At 37.1% G+C, this 21,925-nt stretch overlaps 1 protein-coding gene and 1 non-coding gene across 3 annotated transcripts in view; one reads left to right on the plus strand and one right to left on the minus strand.

The window, feature by feature from the left end:
* Positions 1 to 21,925, minus strand: part of LOC126765699 (uncharacterized) — a 460,036-nt gene that overhangs the window by 126,729 nt on the left and 311,382 nt on the right. The gene's annotated exons all lie outside the window — the stretch shown is intronic.
* On the plus strand, positions 15,844 to 16,051 carry LOC126766349 (small nucleolar RNA U3). Its single transcript, XR_007668850.1, has one exon. It is a non-coding gene; the product is annotated as a small nucleolar RNA U3 (small nucleolar RNA).

A 21,925-nucleotide genomic window follows, 5' to 3' on the forward strand; every position in this document is an offset into this window, starting at 1 on the left:
TTTACACCTAATTTTCAGGAACATATCTGAATTATTACTCAAATTATCATTTGCACAGATGGACAGACAAACGGACATACAGACAGACACACGAATTACCCCTCTTAAGAGTGAGCATTCTTTATTGGATCGACCGAATAGGCCTCGTCTAGCACGAGGTGAAGAAAATAAAGCAACCGTAGCCGAGAGTGTCCATGAAGACCGTGGAGTGTCGATTCGGTGCCGTTCGCAGCAACTCGGACTGACGTATGGAATGACTTGGCGCATTTTACGGTGAGATCTTAAATTGTTATCATGCAAAATACGGCTTGTTTTAAGAACTGAAACAGCTCGACCTTCCCAAGGGATTTCGCTTCGCTCTATGGGCTCATAAAAAGTTCCAAGAAGAACCGACGTTTTCGAACCAAATTTGGTCAGCGATGAGGCCTATTTCTGGCTCAATGGGTATGTAAATAAACGAAATTGCCGCATTTGGGACGAAGAGCAACCTGAAGAGTTGCCACTTCATCCAGAAAAAACAACAGTTTGGTATGGATTGTGAGCCGACAATATAACTAAAACTACGTATACTTCCTATACAACACAATTTTAAATTCCACCTAATTCTTTCACTTTTCAGTATAAATATCAAGCACCAATGAATACCATCTATTCAATTAAACTGTTCAAGCCACCATATACTGAATACGTGTACCCCAGTGGCTGACTTTTTGCCGAAAATATCGGTCAATCTGTGAGATATGTTATTTAAATTCGGGTAAAATATTTCTATGACAATAATATTATATTATATATATGTCAGAAATAGGTTGAATCGGGTCAGTATTTCTTTAAGCTCCCACATACCTAATAGAAATATTTTCGAGCTTCCAGTTAACTATGTCCCACATACATATATCGGCCAATCGGTGGGGTCATTTTAATGAAATTGAGAAAGCGTATTTTGCTAACAGCAGTGTATCTTTGTGCCTAAAATAATAAATTCGGAAGTAAATTTTTCTTAGCTCTAATATAACTGATATTCATGATTTCGAATTTTTTTCCGTTTGACTTTACTCCATATATAGGTTTGTTTCCCTCGCGGTTTATTAGTGATATTAAATTGCATATAAACAGTACAAATAATGACTTTACACATTTCCAGAAGCAAAATAATTTAAATTTGAGCTTCGGAAAGATTAATTTACAAAATTTGATGACCGACAGAATGTAAGGTTTGATTACGCTTAGCTAAAAATCATTTTACTGCAGCACATCCCGTTAAACAACATTGCAGGGCTTATTGTTGTCTGCGTAAATAAAAAGATTTCTTGCTCTTGACACATCGACCGTTTATCCGCCCGCATAAAACGCCATAACTGACCTGCACAATAAAACGCAAGACCGTTATTTACTTATAAGGATCACATGAGAGAGGGGAATCTGTGAGTTTGGAACTTTTAAAAATGTGGGCGTTGTCCATTCTCTAATACGTTAAATGTGCAAATCATCCAAACCACTTATGCTAAAACGTTCTCAAGATAAATCTTTTCAGCACCTGACCTCATAGCCCTCACCTCTCCCCGCAAGTGTAAAAATACGTGAAATTGGGTTATAGCTCCGGCCACTTCCCATAAAACGGTTCTGTTTAAAACTACTAAAAGTGCGATTACCTTTAAATAATTGTGTTAGACACACAAGATTTTGCACCCGAGGTGATTCCGAAAAGGTTTGTAGGAGCCGGTGTAAAATTAGACAATGTCCGTGATACTGTCCAAATTTTGGTTGACTTAATGCCGTAGATATCCTAGTAATATTAGTTTAACATTTAATATAGATTTAAATATAAAAAATTGATTTACGTGCTACTTCAATTGGAACATACTTTATGCCGAATATATTACACAATGTGGGAGCTACCATATGTAGGTATGTGTTTATTAAATTGCTTAAAAATATATTAACGAGTATACCTAAACAATTTATTCTAGACCTTGGACCACGGTAGTTTCTTTAACATATGAATTACATATCTCATCGGTGGATGATTTTAATATAACTTTAGCTGACACAATGTAAAATATAGCAATAAAACTAAATGAGTAAATAGCCCATAATATAATCTAATAAAATATATGGAGTGATTACAATTCATTCACGATTTCGTCGCAAATAAATGCTTAATGCTTTCACGAAATTTTCACACTATTGCAACATGTTGTTACAGAGTATAAAAGTTTTGCTAACATAACTTTTATAATTTAAAATAAACGAAATACTGACACGTGAAACTTCGATTATCCCGAATGTGTTGCAAGCCCAGCGGCCCAGCGTTTCAATTCTTCGCTAGTGCGACATTGTGGGAACGGCGTCTACTTTTTTTTCTGATGTTGCGAATGAGTGTTTTTTCACTTGCAAGTTTCAGCGGGAGCCTAAATAACGCCATTCCAAAGGACGCAGAAACCAGCGCAACCACTTTGTCTTTACAAAATTATGCCAGCAGCAAGTTCAGTAAGGAAATTTTGTCGATGACCTCTGGTGCGTTTAAGAAAAAAGACCTCCTTGTCCGCCCTACGACCATACAATGGATAACCATTTTCATTCGTTTGCGTATCTTTTAAGAGTGCGCGGTCATTTGGGCTGATATTGACGTCATATGACATGGCGTCTTGGAGGTTTACTTAGCTTTCAGAAAGCAACTAGCTCTAATTTAGAGTCATTCATCTTTATATATGGTACATATCCACCAAGAATTTAGATAGTAGTGTCCTACAGCGTGAAAACATTTTTAAATTTATTTCACGGACCAATATATGGAATAAGTAAAAGTCAATGCAGGTTACTTTTTAATTTGCGTTGGTTTGAGATATATTAAGTGCTCGATAGGTACGCACTCTGTCTTATACCGTCTGTCAGTCTCCGCGTCATCGTCTCCCACAGAAAACACCTGTAAATATTGTGTATGTTCATTAAGTGGTGCTAACGGTGTTCCTGTGTGGTGATGTACTTGGCTTTGTACTGTGGACGTAGACAAATATCTATCCACAGCGCGAATTTTGTCCGTCCCGAATGAGGTCATGTGAAATTCATAAGTTTCACTTGTTAATTATGCTTTCGAGGATCCCTAGGATTTTTTTTAATTATGAATAGTTACTTTGCCCCTAGAATAACACATTCCCACGTTTTCTTCCTTCCATTTTAATTCCCCACACTGCGACACACATTGCCGATACTGCAAATTTTTATGATTATTAGCCAACGCTCTGCTTCACGCTGAGCGAGTCGTCGAGCATTTGTCTCATCTACTGTCTCAGCAGCTCACGCTGATTAGCCATTAGCTAGGCATGCTCTCGATATCGAAAAATTGTTTCATCAGGTGTTTGAGTGGACTACTGTGTGACCATACGGTGAGCGTTGTCTTGCTGATTCTTCAGATGCCTCTGATGAACGTCAAAAGCGGAAGTTTATCTAGCTCCGACTTCTGCCAGATGTGCTCATTGCTCATATGTGCGCTGTACTGCATGTTCTGCAATTGTTATGGCTTGAGCTTCCTGTGAGTTTTTTGAAAGATTTGACTTAGGTTTACGGGTCGTAATTAGATATAAAACAAAATGTTAACAAGTAAGGAAGAGTTAAGTTCGGTTGCAAACGAACATATTATACTAGTGAAACTTGCAAGAACCAAAGCCAGGAAAATAGTTTAAGGTGTAAAACAATCATATAGAGTAAAGTCAACAGGATGTTCGAAAATCCTTATATTAATTATATAGGGGTTAGGCCAAGTTATCCCACTTTAGTAGTTTTTAACAGTACCGTTGTATGGGGAGTGAGCGGGGCTTTCCATCGATTTCATTCATTTTCACACTATTTGTAGTAGTTCTTGTAATATTCGTGCCGGGGATTTCGAATTTCGTTGTTGTAGCTTCAGTGGTTAAGGAGATATGCACATGAACTTGTTAACTTTTTCAAAAAGGTTAACAGGTGCTTTTGCTACTGCCATTAATTTAGTACTTAGTTATGACACTTTATATGCTTTGTGTTAATGGCGATTTGTGGGCGTGGCAGTGGTCCGATTACGCCCATCTACGAGCTCGAATTTTTTTTGTACTAAGGAACCTGTATACCAAGTTTCAAGATATCTCAATGTTTACTTATGTTACAGCTTGCCCGGACGGACGGACGGACGGACTGGTAGACTGACAGTCAACCGGATTTCAACTCTTCATGTCATCCTGCTCATTTATGTATATAATTCTATATCTCTCTCACTTAGTTTTAGGTGATACGTATAACCGTTAGATGAACAAAACTATGATACTCTGTAGCAACTGGTTGCAAGAGTATAAAAATAATACTCACTGACCAATATATTCGGTACAAAATTTGTTGCAGTAATGAAAATTATGAGTAGAAGTAAAAGGGAGTTGGGGGAAATATTGACTCGATTTTATTTATTTTAACCTATACTACAGACTAATAAAATGCTCACAGAGTTTCATCAAAGTTCCTCACATACAATCATCAATTATATGCGGTAAAATCAGAGGCATGTTCGAAAATCCTGATATTTCTTATATGGGAGCTAGTTGAAGTTTTCACCGATTTGTATCCATTTTAGGCACAAAGAGACACTGTTATGAAGAAAACATGCTCTATATGCGGTGCAAAGTCACCCTAAAGTTCGAAAATCTTTATATTGGACATTAAGAGTGGGAAGTATTTGTCCGATTTGAGATACAGACATACCATTATAAAAAAAAGGATTATCCCTGACATTTTCGATCAAAAGTCAACTATAGGTACCAGTGGCTAAATATTCGGTACCTAGAGGCTTGAACAGATTTAATTTAATTTAATTGATTTTTTATCATAAGGTCGCATACGATTAAGACATTATTCGTGCAAAATGTTATCACGTTAATTGCTCATTGATTTGTGTACTGGAAACTGAACGAATCAAGTGGAATTTAAAATTGTGTTATATGGGAAGTAGGCGTGGTTGTTGTCCGATTTCGTACGACTTTTACACTGAGACATAAGAATGTAAGAAGAATGCCGCCCACTAAGTTTTGTCGAAATCGGTTGATCAAGTCTCTAGATATGTAATTTCACCAAAAAGTAGGCGGTGGCGCGCCCATCGTCCAATTTTCACACCATCTCCCATAAAGCTCTCGCATAACATCTCGGTGATAAAATTTAATGTGCCTGGCCTATTTAGTTATTGATTTATAGCGATTTTAGTAGTTTTTAACAGCGTTATCCTCCGATTTCCTCAGAAGCCCACTTTTTCAAAAAAAAAAAAAAAAAACACTTTGCTGCTGCGATCCTTTGTACCAAAAGACAGCTTTATACCCTAATTTTGTGCTTAATTATGGTTTTTTATATTTTTCGGTTAATGGCGATTTGTGGGCGTGGCAGAGAGAGAATTTTGTTTTGTTGTACTAGAAACCCAAGTTTCATTGAGATATCTCAACTTTTACTCAAGTTACAGCTTGCACGAACGGGCGGACGGGCGGACAGACAGTCAAACGGGTTTTAACTTTTCTCGTCATCCTGATCAATCATTAAGTAAACGAAACTATAATATTCTGTAACAACTGGTTGCAAGAGTATAAAAATTAATATCTTAGAAATATGTGTGAAATATTAATAGATGAAAATATCTATAGAAATTGTAGCTAAAATATTACCTCTACTCTATCTTAGTCTCGTTGAATAAGAAAAAATACCTCAGTCAAATAATTATATACACAAGTATAGTATATGCGAAATTGTTTTTCTGTATAACTTGTGTTGCGCCAAAGGCACTACAAACATACCTGGTATACAATTCGTTTAACATTAAAAAAACTCATGCTCGCACCGCTCTTTCTAAAGAAGTAAGTCGCAACTTACGTAAAACATAACTATACAAGGTGCTTTCCAAAGTAAGCAGGACTTAAAAAAAAACAAAACAGAACAAATGATTTTTTCGGCAAAATCAATTTTTTTATTCAAAATAATCTCCTCCTGCTTCAATAAAATTTTTTGCATGGTCCAAAACCATATCGAACGAGTGTTTTAGTATGCCGGTGCAAGCCTTTTGAATGGCCTCTACGTCTGCATAACGCTTTCTTTTCATAGGCAAATGCATTTTTCCGAGAAGGAAGAAGTCGCACCTGCCATATCAGGTGAATACGGGGAGTGATTTATGGTTAAAATGTGATTTTTGGTCAAATAATCGTCCTTCGAATGTTGGATTCTGAGCAATTTTTGGTCGTCAGTCAATTTATGCGGAACAAACCGTGCACACACCTTTCGTAAGCCCAAATGTTCCGTCAAAATGCAATAAATCGATGTTTTGGAGATGTTCAGTTCCATTTCCATGAATTTCAATGATGATTTCGGCTGATTTCGGCTGATTTTGATGAATTCACGCACAGTTTCGATGGATTTTGATTGGATCACATGTTGTTCGGCATTTATGTCCTCACGACCACTTTGAAAATGTTGAAACCACTCGTGCACTCTGCTATGGGATAGGCAATCATCGCCATAAATAAACTTGTTTCATCAACTGAAACGTTTCGGTAAAAGTTTTTCCAATTTTAAAACAAAGTTTAATGTTGGCTCGTTGTTCGAAGCTAATTTTTGCACCGATAACACATACATACTGACACTTAAAACGCAATAACTTCACTTTCACTCTATGAAATGTCATTAAATTCACTGTACAATCGATAAAGATAGCAGATTCTAACGCTCCAGTCGACATATAGATAGCGTCACCAGGAGGCGCTAGATTCAAAAAGTCCTGTTTACTTTGGAAAGCACCTTGTATATGCAAAATTAACTATTTGTGTTCTTCCTGGTGCCAAGTTAACATAGAACTTGAAAAAAAGAGGGGTTTAAGACAAGAAAAATAAATTAAATTATTTGATTTTTTGAGAAAATGTGAAAATGTATTATCCGATGAGGATCGTGAATAGATTAAAGGAATGAGTCAACCTGGCATGAAAGTTACCCAGTTCGAGGATCAGCGAGGAATTCCTTCAGAAAAAATGCATACATCATTCATGCAATATAGCAGCTGTAAGCGCGCAACAACCCTAATTTTATAAAATATTTAAACTTAAGGAATATACATAAAAATACAACTCCAAGTATTTATTAAGTTTTAATTGTACATTAAAATGCAACCATATAGATGTATGTCCCGCAATTTGTCTGTGCTAGCTCATCTATGACTTACCCTTTTGCGTTGGCTTATTCTCTTTTGATTAGGTGGGGGAGTGGTACATACACCTCCAAGGAGCACAATTATTTTAGCGAACGATCGAATTATTGAAGTTAAATAAGTTACGAATCGATTTAAAATAAGTGTTTTACTTTGGTAAACGCCAACAACAGCCTTAGGCAACTAAAACATGCAATTTTAGCCGAACATGACAAATTTAATTCATATGTGCGTTCTTAACAAACTGATCTGAGTCAATAATTCATCGTGTACAATTTGTGAAAATGCAGATTGATACATAAGTGCCTAAGTTCGAGTGTAGCCGAACATTTTATATTTTGCAACATGCAAGAATCAAAGCCAGGGAAATATCTTAAGGTGCGAAACATCAAACAGAGAATCGGAATCCAATCAATTAGATTGTCTTATATGTACAAGGTCTGTCGCAAAAGAAACAGGACTGTTAAAAAAAAACAACAAAAAATTAATATTTTTCAAAACTTATATTTGTTTTATTCAAAGTAGTTTCCTTGTGCTTCGATACAGCGTTTAGCCCGGTCAATTAGCATTTCAGATGAGTGTTTAAGGTAATTTTTCGGAATGCTCTTGAGAATATCGGTCGTCGCCTTTTGGATAGCTGAAATGTCCTGAAACCAGTGTCCTTTCATGGGCAAATGAAGTTTTCCAAAATAGGTAAAAATCACAGGGTGCCAGATCAGGTGAGTAGGGTGAGTGATTAATGGTTAATATGGAGTTTTTTGTCAAAAAATCAGTGACAAGCGTCGACCGATGACACGGCGCATTATCGTACAACAGGTGCCAAGATCCTGCCTCACGGTATTGTGGTCGAGCACGACGAATGCGTGACAAAAGACGCTTCATAACACCAAGGTAAAACACAGCATTAATCGTTTGGCCAGGTGGGACGAACTCTCGATGTACAATACCCTCGGAATCGTAAAAACAAATCAGCATTGTCTCTATTTTTGACTTCTGAAGACGACCGACTTCTGATCGTCACAGAGGTCCTCACGACCTTCTTAAAATTGCTTAAACCACTCATGCACATTACTACGGGATAGGCACTGATCACCATAAACTCTTTTCATCATTTGAAATGTTTCAGTAGACGTTTTCCCAAGTTTAAAACAAAATTAAATACTTGCTTTTTGTTCAAAATGCACTTTACGACCGATGACCAAAAGCTGCTGTTACTTGTTGATCGATAACATCGATTGTGGTTATCCAATTGTCTTAAAATTTTTACGAAATGACAACAAGAGATCAAACTTTTTATTTCATATAGCCACCAATAGGTGGTGCCACCAGAAACAGTTATATTTAAAAAGTTCTGCTTCTTTTGCGAGAGACCTTGTATATTAACATGAAAGGCTATTATGTTATGCACGCATAACCTCCGAATTACAGGAGAGAAACATGTGAAAATTTGCTTTGGTATACTTTTACTCCGGAGTATGGGGTCATGTGTAGAAGTCACTCATAATTCCCGTCCTGCTGTATGGTGCAGAGGCCTGGATGACGAGTCGACGTTACGAGTTGTCGAAAGAAAAGTTCTGCGAAAGATTTATGGTCATTTGCGCATTGGCCACGGCGAATATCGCATTCGATGGAACGATGAGCTGTACGAGATATACGGCGACATTGACATAGCGAATTAAAGACAGCGGCTACACTGGCTAGTTCATGTTGTCCGAATAGACGAAAACACTCCAGCTCTGAAAGTATTCGACGCAGTACACGCCGGGGGAAGCAGAGGAAGAGGAAGACCTCCACTCCGTTGGAAGGACCAGGTGGAGAAGGACCTGGCTTCGCTTGGAATATCCAATTGGCGTCAAGTAGCGAAAAGAAGAAACGACTGGCGCGCTGTTGTTAACTCGTCTATAATCGCGTAAGCGGTGTCTATTTAAATTAAGAAGAAGAAGATACCTTTACTCCAGCAGAAGGTCTTAACGCCTTTCTGCAAAATCACTGACGAACGGCTGAACCGAATAGGGTGAAAATTTGTGAGGATGTAGAATTAAACTTCTGTGCGGTCAAAGGCTACTTTTTGTCGTTTTATGTTTAAAGTCAGAACAACTCATATATAAACAAGTAAGGAAGGGCTAAGTTCGGGTGTCACCGAACATTTTTTTCTCTCGCATGATACAGTGATTATTGAGATTTCATAATTCGTCATTTACATATTTTTCAAATACCGTATTTGTGTAAAGTTTTATTCCGCTATCATCATTGGTTCCCAATGTACTATATATTATACAGAGAAGGCATCAGATGGAATTCAAAATAGCGTTATATTGGAAGAAGGCGTGGTTGTGAACCGATTTCACCCATATTTCGTACATGTCATCAGGGTGTTAAGAAAATATTATATGCCGAAGTTCATTAAAATCGGTCTAGTATTTCCTGAGATATGGTTTATGGTCCATAAGTGGGCGACGCCACGCCCATTTTCAAAATTTAGTGTTTCTGACGTTTTTTGTTAGTCGGTTAACGCACTTTCAGTGATTTTCAACATAACCTTTGTATGGGACGTGGGCGTGGTTATTATCCGATTTCTTCCATTTTTGAACTGTATATGTAAATGCCTGAAGAAAACAATTCTATAGAGTTTGGTTGACATAGCTATAGTAGTTTCCGAGATATGTACAAAAAACTTAGTAGGAGGCGGGGCCATGCCCACTTTTCCAAAAAAATTTCGTCCAGATATGCCCCTCCCTAATGTGATCCTTTGTGCTAAATTTCACTTTAATATCTTTATTTATGGCTTAGTTATGACACTTTATAGGTTTTCGGTTTTCGCCATTTTGTGGGCGTGGCAGTGGGCCGTTTTGCCCATCTTCGAACTTAACCTTCTTATGGAGCCAAGAAATACGTGTACCAATTTATCATCATGATATCTCAATTTTTACTCAAGTTACAGCTGGCACGGACGGACGGACGGACAGACAGACACCCGGATTTCAACTCTACTCGTCACCCTGATCACTTTGGTATATATAACCCTATATCTGACTCTTTTAGTTTTAGGACTTACAAACAACCGTTATGTGAACAAAAGTATAATACTCTCCTTAGTAAATTTGTTGCGAGAGTATAAAAACATATATTACAAATCTTAAGCATGTGTTCAATATACATACATGTATGAATCATTTGAAAACGTTTACATTGGCTGCACCGAAGCTAATACACACTTCACAGGTGCATTTCTTTTAGTAACTATGTGTTCACTTTGTATATGCTATAGTAATCCGATCTGAACAATTTTTTCGGAGATTATGCTATTGCCTTATTCAGTAATCCATGTCAAATTTCGTGAAGATACCACGTCAAAAGCGAAAGTTTTCCATACAAGCCCATGATTCCGACCGTTCGGTTTGTATGGCAGCTATATGCTATAGTAAGCCGATCTGAACAATTTCTTTCGATATTACATTATTTCTATAAACAATAACTCATACCAAATTTCGTGAAGATATATCGTTAAATGAGGAAGTTTCCCAAGCAAGCATTTGCTTCCGATCATTCAGTTTGTATAGCAGCTATATGCTATAGTGACCCGATCTCAACAATTTCTTCGTATATTACATTATTATCTTAGAAAATAACCTGTGCCAACTTTTGTGAAGATACATTGTCGAATGTGAAAGTTTTCCATACAAGCCCTTGATTCCGATCGTTCGGTTTGTATGGCAGCTATATGCTATAGTTAACCCATCTGAACTATTTTTGCGAAGATAACATTGTTGCCTTAGAAAATAATCTATATCAAATTTCATGAATATATCCAGCACTTGATTCCGATCGTTCAGTTTGTATGGCAGCTATATGCTATAGTAAGCCTATCTGAACAATTTCGTCGTATATTACTTTATTATCTTAGAAAATAACCTGTGCCAACTTTTATGAAGATACATTGTCAAATGTGAAAGTTTTTCATACAAGAACTTTATTCCGATCGTTCGGTTTGTATGACTGCTATATGTTATAGTGGTCCGATATCGGCAGTTACGACAAATGAGCAGCTTCTCGATGAGAAAATGACGTTTACGAAATTTCAAAAAAATATCTTAAAATCTGAGGGACTAGTTCGTATATATACAGACAGACGGACATGGCTAAATCGACTCAGCTCAACATACTGATTATTTATATATATACTTTATAGGGTCTCCGACGCTTCTTTCTAGGTATTCCAAACTTCGTGACAAACTTAGTATACCCTGTTCAGGGTATAATAATATCTCATAGCTACTGATAAAGTACAGTCATATTTGATCACATATGTATGTAAAGGGATTATCTAGTAGTTGTTACTGACCAAGAAAAAGCTGAATCATAACTTTATTACGCAAAGCTCAAAAATCTTCGGGAAGTATTGCAAAGACCAACTTTGTGGTTTCTCATGTCCACTACTATCTGGGCTTTAGGCGTAAATTTTGCTGGAATGTCGAAGAAAACATAACCATATGATTAGACGTGGGCGTGAGATACGCCAACTTCTACCTAGTCCTGCACTGTTATACTTCTTCTTTATTGGAGTAGACACCGCTTACATGGCTAAAGCCGAGTTTACACCAGCGTGTCAGTCGTTTTTCCTTTTCGCTGTTTGGCGCCAATTGGAGATTCCAACCGAAGCCCATGTTGCGATGTTGAGGTCCAGGTCCTTCTCCAACTGGTCTTTCCAGCTCTTCCTCTGCTCTTTCCGGCGGGTACTGCCACAAATACTTTCAGAGCTGGAGTGTTTTCGTCCATTTGGATGACATGATATAGCCAGCGTTGCCGCTGTCTTTTAATTCGTTGTACTATGTCAATGTTGCCGTATATCTCGCCGTGGCCAATGCGAAAAGGACCATAAATCTTCGGCAGAGCCTTTCTCTCGAAAACTCGTAACGTCGACTCATCAGATGTTGTCACCGTCCACGCCTTGCACCATATAGCAGGACGGGAATAATGAGAGTCGCATCGAGAGAAGACTTTACTTCTCAATTACCTACTCAATCCGAAGTAGCATCTGTTGACAAAAGTTATTCTGCTTTGGACATGGAGGCTGACATTGTTGTTTCTGTTAATATTTTTTCCAAGATAGACGAAGTTATCTACGAATTCAAAGTTATAACTGTTAACAGTGATAATCGATGGGGAATCGCGCTCCCTCCCATTGTTGGTTTGATGACAGGAGATATTTCGTCTTGTCTTCGTTCACTACCAAACCCATTTAGGGAGGTACTTCCTGATACTGACGCCACTTTTGATATTGCCATTCGTCAGTTTACTCACCCGAATTAGTTTTTCGGGGATACCAATGCAGACATCGCAGTACAAAGGCAGCTGCTTTTCGTGTTGAGAAAAGCAGCTTAAAATCGACCAAGAGGTAGTGCGTGTCGATTCTTTTTTCATGGCCAGTTGTTGATTTTCCAGCCCACACTGATAAGGTTCAATCAGTTTGTTGATGGTGGACTTAAATCTTTTACACAGTACGCAGGATAGAAATAATATGCGATGTTGAGTAGGATTATCTTTCGGTAGTAATTGCTCGGGTATTCGAACTTTTTCATGGTCGGGCAATGGAACGTCCGCTCCAACGTCATCGATTGAAGAATCGGGTTTACCATCTCATGGTGTTATGCTTTCATTGCCATTCACCATGCTGAAGAAGTGTTTTTTAGTTGCTCTCAGCACCAGTCGCTGGACCTCCTTCGATTAGTCACCGCATATTTTCGTAGAATTTTCGAACAATACCAATATCGGCCAGCTTGTCAAGCTCTTCGTACTCACGCATTTCGGACTCTCTCTTTTCTGTCTGCAAACGCGTCTCGCGTTCCTCTTCAAATATCGGCATCTACCCCTTTCCGCACGTGTTTTGGATTTCCGCATGTGTTGTGCCGCTTCTACGCGGCACTCCTCATCGTACCAGCTGTTTCTTTGAATTTCCGAAAATTAATGGTTTCGGTTGCAGCTGTACGTAAGGAAATTGAAATGCTCCCTTATAACGAGTGTTCACAGACATCATGATTGCAAGTCGAGTAGAAAATCGCTGAGCAGTCTGTTGTGATTGGAGCTCCTCGACGTCAAACCCTTCCTTGTTTTTGCTGCTTAGATTTGGGTGCGTATCTTGGCTGCAACAAGATAGTTGTCCGAGTCGATGTCAGGCTTCTTTGGCCACCCTGACGTTAAAGTCGCCTAGCACGATTTTGACATCGTGTCGGGCAATTCTCATAGGTGCGCTCCAAGCGCTCATAGAAGATATCTTTGGTCCTTTTCTTCCGACGGAGCGTATTCGTAAATTAGCGATATGTTGAAGAAAGAATTTCGCTTTGATGCGGATGGTGTCTAGACATTCATCCTCCGGGGTGAATGCGTCGTAATCCTTAATGCGTTACCCATGGTCGTCAACAAGTGGGGAGTCACTCATCCAAGGTTGTTGTTAGCTTTTCATTAGGGGCGAGCGGTGTCGCGGATTCAGGTACATATATAATTCATACATTGACTAACATCCAACATCAGGTTTGTTGGAAAAACGAAAATTATTATACATATGTAGTACATATATGTATAGGAGTTGACGGTAGGGAGATTCATTAAGGTACCTCACATACTATCACCAATCATATGGAGTAAAATTGCTGTGTTTTTTATAAGAGGGCTAAGTCAAATTTTGCCCAATTTTAACCAAAGAGCAAACCCGGTCTCTTATTTTCATTGACTCACTATGAAATTCGAAAATCGTTCTAGTGGGTATATAGGAGCTAAGGGAAATATTGACCCGCTTCATCCATTTTTGACACACCGATATACTATTATCATGAAAGGTTTATCCAAAATTTCTATTATATATCTCACCCATCCACCGATATTTGTGGTAAAAAACAACCATAGCTACTGGGGTCCAAATATTCGGTTTCTAGGGGTTTGAACAGTTTTCGTTGGATTTAGACAATTTATATTTTAATTTATATAATAAGGTTGCATACTATAAAGGTACTATTCGTGCAAAGTTTTGTTGCGTTGTATAAATTGCTTGTTGATTTGTATGCCGAAAGGTGAAAGAATCAAATGATATTTAAAATTGTGTTATGTAGGAAATAGGCGTAGTTGTTTCCCGGTTTTATTTATTTTTCCACTGTGACATAGCAATGTTAAATAATGTACGGAACTTTGTTGAAATCGGTCGAGCAGGTCGCAAGATACATAAGTATGTGATTTCATCTAAGATAGTGCGGTGCCACGCCTATTGGCCAATTTTGACCTTCTTCTTCTTCAAAGGCGTTCACACCGCTTACGCGATTTTTCTTTTCAACGGAGTGAAGGTCTTCTTCTGCTTCCCCCGGCGGGTATTGCGTCGAATATGTACTTTCAGAGCTGGAGTGTTTTTGTAGCACCTGTTGGCAATAGTTATTCTGCGTTGGATTTCTAGACTGTCATTGTTGTTGCTGTTAATGCTCCAATTCTGACCTATCCTCTCATTAAGCTGTCTAGTACCATGTCGGTGGTAATACTTAATGTCTCTGGAGTATTTAGTTATTGATTCACAGCGCCTTTACCATAGTAGTTTTTAACAGTACCGTTATGTGTGGAGTGAGCGTGGCTGTGATCCGATTTTATTTATTTTCAAATTGTCGGTAAAGATTCTTACAGATTTTATCTTGAGAAAATTCGTTTATTTTTGTTTGGACGATTTAAGAGAAATGTACATTAAACCTGTTAGGTGAAGGGTTTAGCTAACACGTGTCTCTTGCTACTGCGATCCTCTTTATTTTATTATAATGATTTGTTGTGGTATTGTATAGGTTTTCCTCCAATGGTGTTTTGTGGGCGTGGGAGTTGTAGGACAGACAGACACACAGATTATAACTTGTCTCATTTTCCTGATCATTTAAATATATATATAAGTAAGCACTACTCACATGTAAAAAGTATTGTAACACAATAAGACTCAAACCAAATCGCTGAGACTGCGACACGAGCAGTGCAAATCTGTGGGAAACGCAACGTCAGCGAATACCCAACCCCTTGCAGAGGTAAACGTATACCCAGCGTTCGGTACAATTAATTGCAATTTTTGGTTCTATGCTGGAATTCAATAAAAAAGCTTAGCGACAGAAAATATTTTTGAAGTTATACTTCTTATACGAGTTCGGAAAAGGTTGCGATAGATTCAGGTTGCGCAACCTTGCTCAATATGAATCTACGCAACTTTGCTCAATATGAATCTACGCAACCTTGTCTGCGAAGATGTTCGAGCAGCAAGCAAAGTGGTGACAATCGGCGATCGTTTGTTCGTTTCTTTCGGCACAGCTTGGCTTTTCTACCAACAACACAATGTTGCCATGCTTATGCTGTTGTTGTTTTTGTAGAACAATGTTTCAATTTTTGGTTGGTGACATATTCAATTAAAAATAAATTCTGTTGGGATTTGAGCCTACCTGCTCGTCGCAACTTTTCAAGCGCTTACCACCAACACCATTGACACTTGTATTGCGTTGTCCTAATTATGGTTTGGTTATGCATGAAAAAAATATACTATGGATCGCCGATTGTTACCTCTTTCCTTGCTGCTGCTGCGCATATGTATGTTTGTATGCTTGTTCATTATTGAAGTTATACTGATTTTTCTTTCCTTTGCGAATTCTCAACTACTTTATGTGCCCTTTTGTTGAAATACCCTGCGTTGGACCATTTTTTGGAAATCGACCCGCGATGACGAAGTATTGTCGTTTTATCTGACAGCGTGAGGTTAAGAAGTTCATTTCTAATTTTGTCTTGTGGCATATTAGAAATGATGCTTTTTCGAAAATCGTTCGCTTACAACGGATAAAACGACTTCTGAGTGGTGATTTTAATGAATAAATTCCTTTTGGTTGAAATGCTCTGCGTTGGCCGTTGAAAAGTTAAGACTATATTTCTCAGGATCATTCATTTCTTCAAAGAAATTAATGACCTTTAGAAATATGCATTTTTGCATTATTTCGCTGTCATTTCCATATTAGTACACACATAGTAATGGCCACCGATTATCACCCCTTGCCGCTGTAGCAGCTTCGCCTACAAACATGCGTAAATATGTATGTATGTATACGCATGATCGTGAATACATATCGACGCAGATTATTGCGAGAAGCACCAGAAAGTTGTACAATTTATGATTTTTAGCTTTTGCCATCGTCGCGAAAACACGACTTATTGACAAAGGCATGCTCGGGGAGATAATAAATTATAATAAATTTATAAAATGTGAATTTAAGTTTTCTAGTTTTCTTTCATACAAAATGATATGCATTTCTTGGTATAACTTCATCCGCGCGTAGGGACTCCACGCACCTTTTTTTTTATAAAACAAACTTGAAAGTTTTTAACTGGCGCCCTAGCAGGGACCCGCGCGCGAAGTAGCAAAAAGAGCCTTAAAATCAGTAAGTAAGCGAGTGCAAAACTTAATTAAATTAAAAACAAAAAATAGAATACACATAAATGCAAGAAAAAGCCTGAAAATAAAAAAGTAAAGCTACGCAAGTGTGAAAAAAATAATAATGTCTGTGTGACGAGTGGCTACAAACATAGCACCACGAGGGATTCAGCAAACATCAAGACACCGCAGTATCATCCGAGACCCCGGAGCCAAAAAAATCCTATGGAAAGCTAGAAACTATTACTGTACGCTATACTAATTATTATTACAAAAAACTATTTACTCTTGTAACTAATTGATTTTACAAAAAATTTTAAAATTATTGAAAAAATGTGACTGACATTACAAAGGAAAAGAAAAAACTTAAATTACTGTAACAAGAAAATTTTTACTGTTGTAATTAATTGTTTTCACAAAAAAAAAAATTTAATATTATTGGAAAAAAATTATTGCTATTACAAAGAAAAAAACTATTTACTGTTGTAATTAATCGATATAAAAAAATTTAACCCATTGGGAAATATAAAAGAGGAAGATAGAATCTTAAAAGAGTGTGATAGGGTCAAGAATACCCTTGTAATTTGTCGTACTCCATAAAATGGCTCATGATGATTGATGATTCGGATAAAAGGGTCTTAGGAACCTTCGAATATCAGGGGACTCTGGTCCAGCGCCACGATGACATTGCGACCTTCTATCAAAAAGTTTACCGACACCTTTCCCTTATATTAGAAAAAATTGTATGTCTCGACTTCCACTGCTAAAAGAGTGAGTAATTGTGCGTGCTACACAAAATAAATAATTATCGTGGAAAGAGGCAAAAAGTTAACATATTATGCTCATCTATCCGAAGGATCCAAGACACGGTATTAGAAGTAAATACTCTAAAATCCGAAAAGCGGCTTAAGTCCACCGATATAAACAAAATACCGAATTTGGAAAATAAGGTTGAATGCTCAACGGATGAAGAAGAATTAGCTAAAGCAACTGAATGGATTTAAAAACAGACCGGTTAAAAAACGAAAAGCGGAGTATTCTCCTGATCTTCCGGAAAAAGCAGATGAAGCTACATTAAAACCGCTTCACCAAAAAATAATCCGCGGCCTCCACCAATTATGGTGTCTGCAGATGCAAACGGCAGCAATTATCAGCAACTAAATGCTTTTGCAAAATCGGAATCAAAAAACAATTTTACTATCAAACTTTTAAATAATGGACTATATAAGGAAAACACTTTCTCCATAGAGGACTACAGATGCTTATCAAAAGCATTTTTGAGTGTAGCTTGGAGAATAAGCAAACACGGCAAATAAAAGTTATTATAAAAAATTTGCAGAATTCTTTTGATCCAAAATCTATAATTAATTACATAAAAGATCAAGGATTAAATTCGCTGAGTGCTGTCAATCGACTTCAGTGGAAAACCAAAACTCTCTTCTAAAACTATATTAAATTCAATTGTTTCTATTGAACCGATAAAACTGCCTAAAATGATACCACAATAGAAAAATTGCCAACTATCGATGGTGCCTAGTTGCCAAAGAATTACAAAAAATACGAGCTAGCACAATTTGCCACAAAAAAGTGATGGTCTAGCATAAAAGATCCTGTAGATTTCGGAAAAAAATAATGAAACTCATCAACAAGAAGTTCCTAAATTTATAGCTGAAACATCAAAAAATCTACTTTTGCTCATGTTTTAAAAGTAAATAACAATGATAATACTATTATTTAATAGTTATATCCAATAACAACATTTTAACACAGATCTTTTAAAAACTCAACAAATAGGACGAATTCAACACCTCTTTACAAAATCGCTTATGCAAGCTTGAAATATATCTTTTTAATACCAAAGATGTCTAAATTAATAAAAATTCTGCTATGGAACGCAAATGGGTTAATTAAGCATAAGAATGAAATCGAAATTGTATTGAACTCGGAAAATGTTGACGTATGTATGACATCGGAGACACATTTTACCTCAGAAACCTATATTAAAATTAAAAACTATGAAACTTACCATACAATTCATCCTAGCAATTGCGCCCGTGGCGGAAGTGCAATACTAATTAAAAATACGATTCAACATTTTGAGGAAGAAAAGTTTTCAACTGATAAGTTTCAAGCTACAACAGTGACTATGTACCGAGTTTAAAGTCTAATCTCACTTACCTCTCTGTATAGTCCTCTAAGGCATTAAATTCAACTTGAAGAGTACCAACAGTTAATAAACAGACACAGGTATACTATAGATTCTTAATGGGTGAAGATTTCACCGTAAATAACACGCACTTCAAGTCTCACGACTACAAAGAGGAGAGAACTCTATAAAACACTGCAGTCAACCGGAAGTTATGCATTCTCAACAAGCTTATCATCATATTGGCCATAAGATCACCAATAGATTCCACACCTAATAGGTTTTTGCAATGTCGGCAAATTATCCCGGAACTATTGGCCTATCAATCAGGGTTATGACCTTAACTCGGATCATTCTCAAATTTTTTAACCTACATATAGTGAAACCGTCATTTTTAAAAACAAAACAGCGGCTTTGTATAATAAACGTACAGATTGGGAATACTTAAGAAAGATCGTGGAATGTGTTGAAAGTAAATATGACTATATATTAAACACAGACCAGTTGGAATCTGAACTTTTACATTTTACACGCATCTTGGGAAAGTACACTTGCAGTTAGGAAAATTGATGTAAAATGTCAATAATAATAATAATACCCAACGACGCGAGGGGCGCAATCCGCAAACGAGCGGAATTAGCCGAGTCATAAAAGGCAAGAGAGTTTTAAGCGTTGCGATCTTAAGGTGCTCAGCTACATAAACAAATTAATAATTAGATTAAGGTAAGTTTATTATTTTTAAATTTTACTTGTTAAGAGTAGATAAAATATTTTTTTTAATGGTGAAGAGTGAGTCTGTTAGATCAAATGTGCTGGAATGAGAAATGAAATCGTGACATATACGGCGGAATAGTTCGTTTAACTCATAATTTGTTCTAGAAAATTTTAAATGTAAAGGTCTAAACTGCCTGGTAGAGCGAGCGGCAACGTTAAAGTTAATATCAGATAAGAGAGATGGGCTACAGACTGACCCATTCCTTAGTTTTACAAGAAATATTACACCAAGCATCTCCCTACGACTAACGAGTGTCGGGAGATTTATAAGTTATAAACGGTTAGTGTAAGAGGATTTAAACTGGAATCCCAATGCAAATGATTTGAGGCAAAAAGTAAAAATTGTTTTTGAGCGGACTCTAACTTCTCCGAATGGACTTGATAACTAGGGTTCCAAACCATAGACACGTACTCTAATATAGGCCTCACCAGAGATGTAAAAAGATTTTTTGTGGTAAGCGGATCTCTAAATTCTTTAGACCAACGTTTAACAAAACTAAGAGCGCCTTTATGAGGTCGCTATTTCCGCAAGACAAGTGCTCTATTCTTAGAGAAATAAAATCAGGACTTCCACAAGGTAGTGTGCTGGGCCGTCTACTTTATATTATATTCACGTATGACTCGTAGATTGTAATTGTACAACAGTCATATTTGCAGATGATACCGCGTTGCTTGCTGTTGGTAGTAGTGAACACGAGTCAACTACTAATCTCCAAAAAGCTGTAAATAAAGTCCTACAATGGGCCAAGAAGTTACAGCTAAAACTGAATGAACATATTGTTTTCACATACGACAAAATACAACCCGTATAAATTTTCAAAGAAGGTGCACGAATACCGTACTTTAACTTCGCCAAATACTTAGGAATGACGCTTAACTCTAAGCTGCGGTGGAAAGTTCACGTGAAGAAATAAACAAATCAGTGTTATCGGTCGAAAATAAATTACTTATCTACAAACAAATACTCAGACAGAACAACTCTTTCATCCAACAATTTTAAAACTAAGACTAATCAAAGCGTCTTGGCATTGTAAATGTGCTGATATAAAGCGAGATCTGGGCGTAAACTCCGTTAATGCAGAAATATTAAAAATTGCAGCAATACATAGCAAGATTGCTACAGAATAGTAACGAAGAAGTTACCATGTTAACTTCTAGAGATAGACCTCCAAGACGACTCTTGCCAATAATCTTCATATTCATATTCTTATTCATAGTAATTATGTAACTTTGTAATTATACGTTTAATCATATTCAAGTTTCTTGTTAGTCTTGTCTTTTATCTGAACTAGTTGCAATGTATTAAGGGGTCCCGGTGGTCTAGAATTTTCAAAAAATCGATTTTTTTTTGTTTCATAATTTGAAAGTATAGTCCTTTAAGAATAATATACTGTAAAATTTTTGGAAGGATATTCGCATTATTTTAGCTTCTACAGCCGTTTTAGCAGGAAGCGCGCGGTCGAGGGGCTCAATGAATGGATGTTTTGTACGTCATTTATCTCAAAACCACTTTTTTCGGCGTGCCGTTGACGAAAAAAAAAAAACTATCCATCTGAATCACTTGAAATTTTAATATGGTGTTTCAAAGATCAGTGTCTATCGCTGGGACTACGATCAAATTTTAATTTTAAGAACTTCGATTTTTTTCGTTCTAAACCTGGTCCAAAAATAGCTGTTTTCAGAATCTGCACTTCAAAAGCGCGAAATTTTTTTAATTTTCGGCTTTTTTTTTATTGTAGTCCCAGCTATAGCTGCACTCCTACAGATTAATAACACTGTCGAACATTTTTGGGATTATTGTCTGGGGGGTGAGAAATTCCAAGTCAGGCTAATGGTACTAGGTCAGTATAGTAAAACCCTCAAAGGGTTTGGCGTTCGTATGTGTCAGTTTTTATAACCTGAACAGGGTATATTAAGTTTGTCACGAAGTTTGTAACACCCAGAAGGAATCGTCGGAGACCCTATAAAGTATATATATAAATGATCAGTATGTTGAGCTGAGTCGATTTACCCATGTCCGTCTGTCTGTCTGTCCGTCTGTCTGTATATATACGTACTAGTCTCTCAGTTTTTCAGATATCGTTTTGAAAGTTTGCAAACATCATTTTCTCTTCAAGAAGCTAATCATTTGTCGGAACGGCCGATATCGGACCACTATAACATATAGCTGCCATACAAACTGAACGATCGGAATCAAGTTCTTGTAAGGAAAACTTTCACATTTGACAAGATATATTCACGAAATTTGACATATATTATTTTCTGAGGCAACAACGTAATCTCCGCAGAAATTGTTCAGATCGGTTAACTATAGCATATAGCTGCCATACAAACTGAACGATCGGAATCAAGTTCTTGTGTGGACAACTTTCACATTTAACAAGAT

This window comes from Bactrocera neohumeralis, unplaced genomic scaffold (genome assembly GCF_024586455.1).
Source record: "Bactrocera neohumeralis isolate Rockhampton unplaced genomic scaffold, APGP_CSIRO_Bneo_wtdbg2-racon-allhic-juicebox.fasta_v2 cluster11, whole genome shotgun sequence".
Classification (NCBI taxonomy): Eukaryota; Metazoa; Arthropoda; class Insecta; order Diptera; family Tephritidae; genus Bactrocera; species Bactrocera neohumeralis.